Here is a 10460-nt window from a genome sequence, read left to right as displayed (position 1 = left end):
CTGTGTTGTGTGAGTGGGGCGGGGTCCCCAGACCCTATGTTGTGTGAGAGGGGGCGGGGTCCCCAGACCCTGTGTTGTGTGAGTGGGGCGGGGTCCCCAGACCCTGTGTTGTGTGAGTGGGGCGGGGTCCCCAGACCCTGTGTTGGGGGCGAATGGGGCGGGGTCCCCAGACCCTGTGTTGTGTGAGAGGGGCGGGGTCCCCAGACCCTGTGTTGTGTGAGAGGGGCGGGGTCCCCAGACCCTGTGTTGTGTGAGAGGGGCGGGGTCCCCAGACCCTGTGTTGTGTGAGAGGGGCAGGGTCCCCAGACCCTGTGTTGTGTGAGAGGGGCGGGGTCCCGAGACCCTGTGTTGTGTGAGAGGGGCGGGGTCCCGCTTAGCTGTTCATTCAAAGAAGTAAAACACAAAACAACAACAATCCTTTGATTTATGTTCTGGTTTAGACTTTGAAGAAAACACATTTATAGCAAGTATGTTAATTCAGCTAGATATGAGACTCAGGCTGGTAACTAAACCCCACATCAAACCTGCATGTAGAGCCTAACTAAACCCCACAACAAACCTGCATGTAGAGCCTAACTAAACCTCACATCAAACCTGTATGCAGAGCCTAACTAAACCCCACAACAAACCTGCATGTAGAGCCTAACTAAACCTCACATCAAACCTGTGTGCAGAGCCTAACTAAACCCCATCCTCTCAGTATCAGATCCACTGTGCCATACAGAACATTCACAGCTGGTTTAGCTGTAAAGGTCATAGAGGCCGCCGTCTAGGGCCTGTTACAGTCTTGCTATATTTCTCCTATAGTCCTGAAACAGTCCTGTTACAGTCATGCTACAGTATTGATATAATCCAGTTACTTGTTATATATTGCTCTAGTCCTGCCACAGACCTGCTATAGTATGTTCTTTCTCTTTCTTTCTCTCTCTCTCTCTCTCTCTCTCCATCTCTCCATCTCTCCATCTCCATCTCTGGAGTGAACAAATGCCAACATGCAGGAAGTTATATTGAGAAAATACCTGATTTGTAGGATGAAAATGTCCACATGAACACACAATGTCACAATGCCCTGTTTTCTGTTCATGCCCCTTGTTTCAGAGCCCACCCCCTGTCATTGACTTCACCTGAGTTCAGTTCTTTTTAGTCACTGTATTTATGTCCCCGTGTTTAATCTTTCAGTTGGGCATTATTGAATATATCTAGTTATATGTGTCGGTTTGCTTCGGCTAGTTTCGTGTTCCTGCCTTTTGCCTGTTTCGGTATTGCTCTGTTGTTGTTCATATATCTACTCTATGTCTGCTTTCTCCATACTTACCGTGATTAAAGTTTTAGTGTTTCCAGTTATCTGCGTTTGTTTGTCTGCAATGCTGTTAGGTGTAACTTTGTTTAGTTTTGTTTTCGTCTCTGTGTATATCATTAATAAAATGGGTTAGATCCTGTCCTTGTGTCCTCCCCACCCTGCCTATACGTTATACACAGACTAAAAGATAAGACTATATATATATATATATATTGTTGAGAAAATAAGTTTTTGCTTAGCAATAACATTAGCAAAAGTATATTTTGCTCATCAATGAAATGGATATTAAAATTAGATATAACTATTAATTAGATAAATAATTGCTGCCTTAAACTATTAGTTTATACGTAATCTTAAGAAGGGCCTCACAAGGGGCCATATAGCATATTGTTGCATCAGAGAACAGTTTGGTCTATAGGGAGTGAAGTGTCTGTAGAATATGTTCCACAGAAGGTGACTTGCACCAACTGCCTGTAAGGACACCCTATTAGGTTGGGACACAGTGGACATGAAATAATGCAGTCATGCATGTAGGTTGAGAACTCTAACTATGACCATGCAAGAGCACTGAGGGGGTGGAGCCATACCATATATAACTTACATGTTACTAGTAACTTTCAGATCTCTCTGGTGTACATGTTTGGTGTGTGTGAGATCTCCAGAGATATCTCTGTTTTAATAAAGGCCTTTTTGTTATTGCTATAATTTTGGTGTGTTGTTCCTACTATCTCTTTCCCATCAAACGAACACGCTGGGCTAAAGTGGTTGATAGAAGTTAAAGCCCCAACAATATATATATATATATATATATATATATATATATATATATATATATATATGTGTGTGTGTGTGTGTGTGTGTGTGTGTGTGTGCGTGTGTGTGTGTGTGTGTGTGTGTGTGCCATTTTCATTTATTAATTATTTCATATCTAGGGTATTAATATATTCCAGATCCAAGCTATCATTTAAAAAGTGTACCACGCAGTTCCATCTCCTAGAACCTGCTCCACCAGACTCCACCCAGCTCCTAAACCCCCCTCCACTCCACCCAGCTCCTAAAACCTCCTCCACCAGCCCAGCTCCTAACACCCTCCACCAGATGCAGCTCCTGCTGCTGTCGTGGTAGAGAAATTTTCCCTTTCTTCATGCTTCTTCTCTTCTACTGTCCTTTGGCCGTTACACAAGTGCTGTTTTCTGTTTTTCTTTCTTTCTTTCTTCCTTTCTTGGCTTTTCTCAAAATCCTAAATATGATTCCACGCATACGTCTGTAAAGCTGAAACCAGCACTGGCTTGTTTTCCACGAAGGCATGACTGAATGGAGACTTTACCATCAAACGTCAAGAATAATTACAATTTTCTGCTTAAACCGTTAAACTTTCCAAAGGATCCACTACATGTGAAACATGATTTTATAGATTGTAATATCTTCAAAGTATCCTGGGACACTTTTGGTAATATACATTACCAAAAATAACTGCATGACTGTGTAACCACCTTCGACATTTAACCACGTATTATCCACACCACTCTGCAAATAAAGATAAAAGTAACCACTATTGCTACTTTTGAAATGTTTTTTTGACATTCTATGAGATCAATTTGATATGGAGCTCTGGAACTGACTAGAGAGAGAGACAGGTAGTCTGTGCGCTGCTAAATCATTAACTGAGGTAATGTTTTATTAGGCTAAGTGTTTCCCATATTGTAGCAAACATCTGTGAATTCTGTTTCTTTGGGTTAGTTGTTAAGGTCCTAGAAATGTAACTTGAGTTACGGTGTTATGGTCGCAGACTGGGACAGACGTGAGAACAAGCACGTGGCGTGACACGTGACCAGAAACGACGTGTATGCTCATTGTCGTGCTCTTAAAGTGCTCGATTGTGTCATCTTCCAACATGGAGCTGTGAGTTGTGTTGATATTGACGTCTCAAAGATTTACAATAGCCTTTAATTCATATTCAGCATATGAATAGAATAACAAGAGCTAAGATTCTGACAACTTCAACTTCACAAGAATTTCACTGGATGATAAGAATGACCGCGGGGTGGGGGGGGGTTATGGGGGGACCTCTAGTGAATCTGTTGATCAGTTTGGAGGGGATGATCTCTGCAGTGGATCTCCTGAAATTGCTGATTGACGTTAGGCAGCTGACTTCTGTAGTGAATCTGCTGCCGCAGATCAAAAGTTTGCAGGTGTGTATGAAATACAGCCAGGATGAAGACCACCATTTACAGGCCCATTTGGGGCTCTTGGACTGTGCACAAGCACTTTCCTGGACGCCTTTCCCATCTGAACCACCTGGTTCAGAACCACAATGACTAAATCCACATTAAATGGCACTGGTGTTATTTTAGGACCAAACTGCAAAACACAGCTTTCACACATGGCAGTAATGTCGAGGAGGAGATGATTTATGGCTTTTTTCAAAGTTTAAATTACAGCAGTTAAAAGGGCTACAGGGGTTATAGGGTTTATAGGGGTTCCTCTCTGCCCAAAACTTTTATGACCAAAGTTCATGTTCAGGTCATAGGAAGGCGCTAGACGGAGCAGCTGGGCAGACATGGTTGAAGAGTCGTGTTTCTTCTCCTTCTCATTTAAGTCTGCTGTGCTGGTGTGCAACAACTGAAACGTCAAACTTCAAACAACTGAAACTTTCTTCAAATGTAAAAAAAATAACCACATGATCGCAGGGACTGTGTTGTGTGTATGTGAATATACGCATTCTTTTTCAGTAGCACAAAAGGAGGAATTCCAATCAGTTTTATGACATATCTCTCTCTCTCTCTCTCTCTATCAGTTTAATTTCTCCTTACTTCCCGCTTTACCTTGACAACATTATCACTCACGGCAAGACGGAAAATACCGCTTTGCAGGACCGTGAACGACTGGCGTAGGCCCCCCCAAAGCCAGACAGGGCCAGGCAGCCCCAGCAGCGAGTGAAATGAGGGGCTCTAACCTCTGAACGGAAGTGAGTAAGCGTGCGCCAGAGCTTAATCCTTTGATGATGCCTCCTGCACTGCGGATAGAACGGGAGCCCAAGTGAACCTGACGCGAGGAGAGAGAGCGAAGCGAGATTGTGCGTTTACGTCGAGCGGCTGGACTGCAGAGCTCTGGGGTACCGTGTGAGAGAGACTGCTAATAGAGCTTTATTAAACCAGAGCAGCTAAGCCTGAAATAGCCTATTAGAGCCCAATTTAACAACCCACAGTGTAGAGAGTAAGAAAACTTAATCGCAGGTCCTGGAAGTTTCGAGTGCCAGACTCGAGTGGCGAGTGGCGCGGCGAGCCAACAGTGTTGATGGAGAATGAAATCCCGCCGTAGCCGGGTTGATACGAGTTTACGCGATAGCAGACGGCGGTATATTGCGCTAATGTAAGCGCACTTTCTTCAGCTAGTTCAGACAAACTAGAGCCAGTGACATCATCCTCCATGCACCCTGCTGATCTAGGCCACATAGTTTGTTCTGACAAAGATAATCAGCAATATTCTCCACAATTCGACAAACATATTTCATTTGAACAAATTCTACTAAAGCTTTCACCTGCGTTGTTATTTACCCCCTGAAATTCTCCTTTGTGTAATTAATAACCAGAATTGCCTTCTTGCACTGTCTTGAGTTATGCCTCTATTTGTTTAGCTCTACTTAACCTAGCAATAATTCTACTAGTATACTGTCAAATGAGAGAGAGGGAGAGGGAGAGAGAGAGAGAGGGAGAGAGAGAGAGAGAGAGAGCGGGTTGGTGTGCTCGTGAGCATGTGAATTATAATAATAAGCAACTATAATAACGAACTGGTTGTCTAAAGATGCATGACTTCTATTTCCCAAGTTAAGCATGTTAGCATTGTGTTGAAATTGGATAACAATGTAACAACACCCCCCACCGAGAGCCTAGGGGCCTCAATAAATGACAAGCAATTACAGTTGTATCCCTGCTGTTTATTAAACGAGCACAGAATGACCGACGGTCTGTCCTAAACTTTTCAGATTTAATTATTTACAATTTCCACTGAATCACATTACGTGTTTAGATGCCTTATTCCCACATTCTTCGGATTGTGAAATGTGCTTTAGTGGTGTGGGAGAGAGGGGGTGGTCCGTATAACGCTCACACATTTCTAGAGTTTAAAGGTGTTTCATATATCACTGCTGGTCCTTATATTGATCGAGATCTCAAATGATGACGTTTGGTTCCTCTGAAAATGAAGCATTATTTCGCCTGAGTGACCAGTGTCCACAGTGATGTGCTCTTGCCCCCTTCCCAAAGTGATGAAATAACACGTCGCCCTTGAGAGGTCACTGAGGTCACAGCAATACCTGTAATGTCATGGGCCTAAGAAGATGTGACGTCGAGATTCACACTCTCGCTGGAGTTCACGGTCACCCCCCCGTCACGAGCGTCACACCATATACATTCAGTTTGTTTTCCCCCGTTTATCATATCACCTTTGTGTGTCTAAATCCTCCTGAGGGCATGTTTGTCCACTACAGAGCGGTGCATTTGAAGACACGCTTACGTGTCCTTGCGTCCATGTATTATGCAATAGACTATTATTTCACTGCGACTTACTTCTTTCATTGCACCTATAATGAGAGCGCATGTGTGCGCGCGGCCTCCTTTGATGTCTGTAGTGTGGGAACAAAGTGACTGGCTCGCGCGTTGAGGTTATTTATCCGCTCGCGCTGTCACACGTGCCGCTAATGGAGATTTACTTGGTGCGCGACTGTACTCCTGCTCCCCCGGGGAAGACCACAGCTGATGTCATTCGGTTAGGTGCAACTACGGACGCAGAAAGTCCTAAAGCTGTCGTGCGTTTATGCTGCTGGTGACAGAACGGATGTCTGTAACCAAACAAAGCGACGAAACACGAACTAAACATGAGTCACTGACGGGCTTTAGGCAGACACGGCAGGCGCCGTCTGCTTTAATGGAATATTTAATGAAGAGTGTAACCAGCATTTTTGTCTTAAGCACGTCGTGCTTTGAAACTGCTTCACAGCACGGTATAATCAAAGCGTTTTCGAGAAATAACATGTAGGCCTAAATCACTCGTATAATTAGCAGTGTTGCTCTATATATATATATATATATATATATATATATATATATATATATATATATATATATATATATATATATATATATATATACTACATGTACAGTATCAACAGACCAAATTTGTTTTTCTGAATTAATTATACTGATTCAAAAATCTTTTTGACACTGTAACGATGCACATTTGATCTTAACACTTTCCTACTGAACATATAAACACTTTACCACTAAACATCTGAGCATAACACTTTAGCACCTGGTTAGCATATCAACACCAAAATATCTATACAGCTTAACACCTCAGCAGCTGAACACTTCATCACATGAACACTTTAACACCCCAACACACGAGCACCTTAACACCTCAACACATGGGCACCTGAACATCTTAACACCTCAACACACGAGCACCTTAACACTTCAACACCTGAACACCGGAACAGATCGACACCTCTACACTTTAGAACCTCCCCGCTTTAGCGCCACAACAATTAACACCATAGCACATTAACACTCCAACACAGCAACACATTAACGCAACAGCTCAAGACTTGGGCGGTTTAAACATCAATTGTGTTTCTGGCTTAACCCACCGCTCTCTCTGCAATAACACGGCAGCGCCGGTGACAGGACACCTGTATTTACAGTAGCTGGGAGAGCACTGAAAATATGCCGGACTATTACAGACAGTGTAAATATCACCCTCTTCATCAGGTGTCTTATTATACACCACGTTCTGCTGCAGGTGAGCTCGGTACTGCTCGAGGGCTCTGTCTCTGCTGGGCTGAGCAGATAAGAGGCCTGACTGTAAAGAGTGCAGCTCGCTGGTATCAATAAGCAATCGGGTCTTCAAACAGTAGGTGGTCGGCATTAAATACGGCTCGGGCTGCCCGATCCCCGCGGCCCGATCCCCGCGGCCCGGGATGGCTGGCCGTTCTAAATTAGAGCAGTGACAGATTCCCTGAGCCCACGGAGATAATAAGCAAGGTGTAGTAGACCTGTGAGCTTCAACATCTCCCCAGCATCCGTCACTGTATGGACACCTTTACAGGGCTTCATGAGAGAGGGTGGACAGAAGGGACTCTGCTTTAATTGTGAACCGGCCCCCTCCTATATAACAAATCACCCGCCTCCCCGGAGTCATGTGGAGAGAGTGATGCATTGTGGGGTTTTTTCCCCCTCCCCCCCCCTGAAGAACGGCCCAGTACGGGGGCGCCAGGTCAGGCCGTCCAGCATCACTGCAGCAGGTGGATCGGGCCGAACTGTCAGGGAGGAGAATCCTCCCGCAGGTGGGGGGGGGGGGGGGGGGGGGCGCTGGACTATACGGAGAGACCCAGTGTCCAGGAGGCAACCGTGGCCCGGGCACCATGCCTGTGCGGGGGGTCGTGGGGTTTGTGGTGCTGCAGTCAGCAGGTGGCAGTATTAGCCCACGCTGGAGTGGCTGCTTCTGCGATACCTGGCATCCTCATCCCCGCGCCAGCGCGTAGAAGGTGATGTAATCCCCAGAAATCCCTCCACAGACACGGAGGTTAAGAGGAATCATGAAGAAGATGTCCATCCATCTTTTTTTAGATGTAAAGGTGTTTTGAACTGCTACTCTGACACCCATATTCTCAACAGAATTTACATCATGTTGACATGAACCTACAGTAAATTGGGTAGTTGTAACATTAAATGTTAAATGCAGTCTTTGTGATGTCTAAGAGTGTTCAGGACCTTATTATTCCTATGATTTGTGCATATGAAAATATATTCTTACAACTGAATCAAATCAGCATTTAAAGACCAGATTTATAATGCATTAATAAATACAATACAGAATAACTAGTCATAAGGCACTAGTTCATCAACATCAACATACAACAACATACACATACAAAAACATACAACAACAACATACACCTACAACATACACCTACAACAACAACATACACCTACAACATACACCCACAACAACAACATACACCTACAACATACACCTACAACATACACCTACAACAACATACACCTACAACATCAACATACACCTACAACATACAACATACACCTACAACAACATACACCTACAACAACAACATACACCTACAACATCAACGTACTCCTACAACATACACCTAAAACAACAACATATACCTACAACAACATACACCTACAACATCAACATACACCTACAACATACACCTAAAACAACAACATACACCTACAACAACATAAACCTACAACAACATACACCTACAACATACACCCTCCACATACAACATACACCTACAACAACATAAACCTACAACAACATACACCTACAACAACAACATACACCTACAACATACACCTAAAATAACAACATACACCTACAACAACATACACCCACCACATACAACATACACCTACAACATACACCCACCACATACAACATACACCTACAACAGGCACCTTCGACATACACCTACAAGTTGTACACCTGTTGTAGGTGTATGTTGTATGTTGTAGGCTACAACATACAACATACACCTATAACATACAACATACACCTACATCCCACAGAGGAGACCCTTCTCTTCTCCAGACAGTCCCTACAGTCCCTACAGTCCCTACAGTCTCTACAGTCTCTTCAGTCTCTTCAGTCCCTACAGTCTCTACTGTCCCTACAGTCCTTACTGTACATTCTACTGCCTCTACAATATCTACTGTCTGCACTGTCTCTTCAGTCTCTACAGTCTCTACTGTCTCTACTGTCTCTACAGTCTCTACAGTCTCTACTGTCTGCACTGTCTCTACAGTCTCTACAGTCTCTACAGTCTCTTCAGTCTCTACAGTCTCTGCTGTCTCTACAGTCTCTACAGTCTCTACAGTCTCTACAGAATTGAAGACAGTCCTGATATAAACACAGAAGACCAGACATCCCTTCTGTCATCACTGTGCAAGACGCGTGAGGTACTCTCATGATTGTTGCATATTTTATCGTTAATCCAAATGTTCAGTTGATAAATAAAATCATTGTCGATATCTGTTGACAGGCTGAATTCTATAAACACAGACAGATTTATGTAGATTGGAAAGCTCATGGAAACTGGCGGTGGGGGATTATGGACTGTTTAATTATTAGAGACTGTAATGAGGAGGGCAAGCTCTGTTCTAGCACCAGGCTGCAACATCGCTGGCATTTCTAAATAGATCGTAGAGGGTTGTTCTTTCCCTGCACAGCGTGAACGTTGCTTCCTTCTCAGGATGTTGAGTTGGGAGGGGGGGTTACAAAGCCAATTTACTGACTAACACGTGCAGGGGCAAAAAAATCATTATCAGAAGATTCATATTGACGGCTGTTCTCTTAATGTTCAGAGCCACAAGTTTCGCTTGGGGTCCTGCAGCCGGAGACTCAAGGTAGATCAATGTCATTGGCGTGGGGACTGGCGTCTCGCCTCGTGGGAAACCCTCACGGCTTCAGGCGTGGAAAGTCATATCGGGGTGTCGGCTGGTAGCCGTGCTTTCATTCCATGAATTCTGTAATGCTTTAAAGTCAGAATGGCTCCCCAACGCCCTCCGCCGTTGCTGGGCAGTCTGAAATAATTGAGGAGGTTTTTCGGTCAGGTTCCTTTTCGGAATGACCTCCCCGCGTTCGGAGCCCTTGTGACTGGAGCAGCGGCCCGATGATGAAGTCGCCCCGGACCGTAATCTAGAGAGGTGTCAGACCACGGCCCCCCTGAGGGGCACCGTCGCCTCCAACATCATTTATCCGCCTGTCTAATCACCGCGCCTGTAGATCAATATTACAGCCCCGACTGGGAGAGAACAGGAATAGGGAACACAGGAAACACACTGGAAAAGTTGCCACAGTTACGGGTTCATTTCTGGCCTGCGGTCTGTTAGCATAAGCTGAGCAGCTTGGGGCCGGGCAGCGGGAGCGCCGCTATTTTCAGTCAGTAACAAGGCAGCACTGACGAGGGCCGCGCGTGACGGTGTGTGTGTGAACGTCGTGTGGGTTTAGTGCTTTATTGAGCTTGGATAGTGTGTGCTCACCCGCACTTCCCCTGACTGCCAACAGCAGCCCAAAGAAACTACCCCTCATCTCACAACATACAGCACCGAACTGTCCATCATCATATCAGATG

Source organism: Brachyhypopomus gauderio, chromosome 13 (assembly GCF_052324685.1).
Source record: "Brachyhypopomus gauderio isolate BG-103 chromosome 13, BGAUD_0.2, whole genome shotgun sequence".
In the NCBI taxonomy this organism is placed as follows: domain Eukaryota; kingdom Metazoa; phylum Chordata; class Actinopteri; order Gymnotiformes; family Hypopomidae; genus Brachyhypopomus; species Brachyhypopomus gauderio.
Note: the sequence above shows the minus strand (reverse complement) of the source record.